The sequence below is a fragment of the Dromiciops gliroides genome, chromosome 1, assembly GCF_019393635.1.
Source record: "Dromiciops gliroides isolate mDroGli1 chromosome 1, mDroGli1.pri, whole genome shotgun sequence".
Classification (NCBI taxonomy): domain Eukaryota; kingdom Metazoa; phylum Chordata; class Mammalia; order Microbiotheria; family Microbiotheriidae; genus Dromiciops; species Dromiciops gliroides.
The window spans coordinates 647,829,739-647,833,196 of NC_057861.1; positions in this window are offsets into that span (position 1 = coordinate 647,829,739).

Below are 3,458 nucleotides of genomic sequence, written 5' to 3' on the forward strand. Positions count from 1 at the left end.
TGCCTCAGTTTCTTCATTTGTAAAATGATGGCATTGTACTAGACATTATACTACATCCTCACCCCAGTTTTAAATTATGTAGATCCATGACAATCCTGCAATGCAGAGGTACCTATTATACTTTATCCAGTGCTAGATACAGATTATTATTTTCTGACTATTGTAAATGTATCTGCTTTGAAAATTCAAGCTTTTGTATAAGGAAATAGTAATTCCAACATAAGTTTTTTTTTTCTTCTTCTTCTTTTTGTTGACAAGTGCTCTTTTGATTAACTCATGATTTTGGAAACTCATTTGTATTTGGACCCAATATTGCTTGATATGTACACATATATTACACACACATATTTCTTTTAAAGTCATTCTGCTCTCTTTCCCCCCCCTTAGCTCAATAGAATATTTTAAAGTTAACCCAATTCATCCTTACTTATCATACATTGTAAAAGCATTCAGTCTGTTCTTCCTCACAATTCTCTGCTTGGCTCAGTTTTTTCTTTTCTTTTTTTTTTTTTTTAGATTTGTAAAGTCAACTCAAAAAAGTCATGATTGATTGACTCTTTGGAGAATATAACAAACATGATAAATATGTCATCATATCAGCACCTTTTCTAGCTTACCTGTTTAAATGAGTTAAAAAAATCTTAGGACTAGTCCACCAAAAAGAGATGATCTGATTGTACCATAAAGCAGATAAACTGAGAAGGAAGGAGATAAGCTAGACCAGCTATAGGCAAAAATGTGAAGATATGCAGTTTGTTTTTGATGCCCTTCCTGTAACTCTTGATGGAAAGAGTATTAGATCTCACTAATATTAGAAGACATAAATTTGAATCTTGAATCTTCTTTTTACCTTCTATGAGACTCAATGCCAAGAACAACAGATTGACTGAAAAACAGAATTTGGACCAACTGTGGTTTATTGAGGTCACCAACAGGGAAGATTCAACCAACTAAGCAAAAACTCTCTGAATAAACAGTACAAATAAAATGTATGTACATTTCAGAGAGTGAGGAATAGGGTATGGGGAGATGGCAAACATTGATTCATTATGTTTCTAGTTATTGGGGTTCCAGCCTGATGTGGAACAATAATTTTTTTACCTACCTAGTTTTTTAATTAGGGGTTCCTGTCAGAATGGAGAATAATAGGATCTGGGTGCCAGGCTATTTCTTAGAATAGGTGGCACAACATGATACTGTTGTATCCTGGAATACCCTATTTTGTTATGAAAGCATTAATGGGGGAGTACAGACATATATGTGTGAAAAAATGGAGTGATTCTCATAATGGAATAGTTCTTGATCCATAAGGTCTTGGACAATTAAATTCATTTCTCTGGATTTTAGATTTGTCATCTATAAAATGGGTTTTAAGTTATCTAAGTCCCATTATAGCTTTCAGTCCTATGGCCTATATAATTTCTCAGTTTTACAGGGTTTTTAAATTTATTTGTTTGTTTTATTAGATATCACAATGCTATGTTAAAACATTTAACATAAAAGGCAGTGTCTACTAGACCTAACCTGGGTTGGAGCCAGGATTTTGTGATGTTTGATAAGTATGAGACTGAATGACTTGATCAATAAATGTGTGGAAATTGTAACACTTAAACTAGTTGATTTGTAACTAGTACCCCTTTCAATATAAACACCATTATACTAGATTAGGTCCCTATTTTCATGGGGAGACATTCCTGCCAAAGAACTAAATTCAGAATCACTTATTTTCAAATTTCTTTCCCCAAAGTATTTTTGTTCAAAATAAATTAAAGATCCATTATAAATCTCTAATCATGGAATTAGGGTGAATTTGTGACACATGGATGGGGGAGGTTTTCATTGTAGTTGGGTTTGGGTTTGTTTTGTTTTCATACTAGAGAACTTCTGAGCTCATCAAATAAGATCATCTAGTTTGTCAAATTATCAGGCTAGCTCAAGGTATAGGAATACTGTACCAAGAGGCTTTATAGCATATTAAAAAGAACAGGTTGAGCATGAGGAAACCAGAGTTCTACATCTGACTATGTCAATGAACAGTTCAGTAAATGTGGGAAAGTAATTTACACTCTCATCTTTAGTTATTCCACCTGTGAAATGGTGAGTTTGTATAAAATAATCCCTAAGATTTTTTTTTCCAGTTGAAAAGCCTGTGATTCTATATTTCACTGAGGAATGACTGACTTTAAACAATAGTTTCTTTCCATTTTGACAATTTGTTAGGTTAACTTTCTTCTTAGCACTGCTGCCACAAAATAGAAAAATAAATTGGGACTTTCTGTGCTGTCAATTAAAAATTAAAACTTGCATATGGGTGATAATTGAGATGTCTCCATGCAAGCTTGAAAACAACAAGCTCAGTCTTCAAAATTCAATAAACACCTCTACCTCTTTTAAATGCAAAACCAATTTGTGTTCTTTTATAATCTGATGCCACGTTGATTACTGTTTATCTCAGAGCTTTTAGAAAACAATAAATTTCTATTTTGAAGGAATATTATGAAAATATGCACAGAGGTGAATAAGCCCCTTCCTTGATGCTTAAATTCAATTCTTTTGGCATGTAGGAACCTACTTGGGTACTTATAACATTATTAGTGTGAAATTCAGCTCCTAAAAATAAGACCAATTTTGTAATTGAGCTTAAACAATGTTAGTTTGTTTATCACAAGCATGTGTTTATATCCTACAAAGCTTGATTTAGTCATTTAACTCTAATGCCCATATCATTTTATTTTGTCTAGCTATCTGTGTATGTGTCTTATACCTTTGTTAGGCTACATATATTCTCTTTTATTATTTCCCCATTTCATTTAGAGATAGTTTATAACATTTGTTTAAATAAGATTTGTAGTTTCAAATTTTTCTCCTTCTCTCCCTCCCTCATCTATCCCCAATGCAGTAAGTAATCTGATGCAGGTTGTATATATGTACAATAACCTTAAACATATTTCTGCATTAGTCATGTTATGAGAAATGAATCAGAGCAAAAAGGATAAAGCTCAAAAAAGAAAAACAACAACAACAACAAAAAATGTAATAGAAATAGAATGGTTCCATCTGTATCTAGATTCCACAGTTCTTTTGTTTTCTTTTGTTTTCTGAATTTGGAGAACGTTTTCCATCATGAGTCTTTTGGAACTGTCTTGGACCATTGTATTGTGAATGAGAATCAAGTCTTTCACAATTGATCAATACATAATGTTGTTGATACTGTGTACAATATTCTCCTGGTTCTGCTCATCTCACTCATCATCAATTCATGCAAGTCCTTCCAGGTCTCTCTGAAATCCACCCGCTCATCATTTCTTATAGCACAATACTATTCCATTACATTCATATAAAACAACTTGTTCAGCCATTCCCCAATTCAGGACATCCCCTCAATTTCCAATTCCTGGCCACCGCAAAAAGAGCACCTACAAACATTTTTGTATATGTGGGTCCTTTTCCCTTTTCCA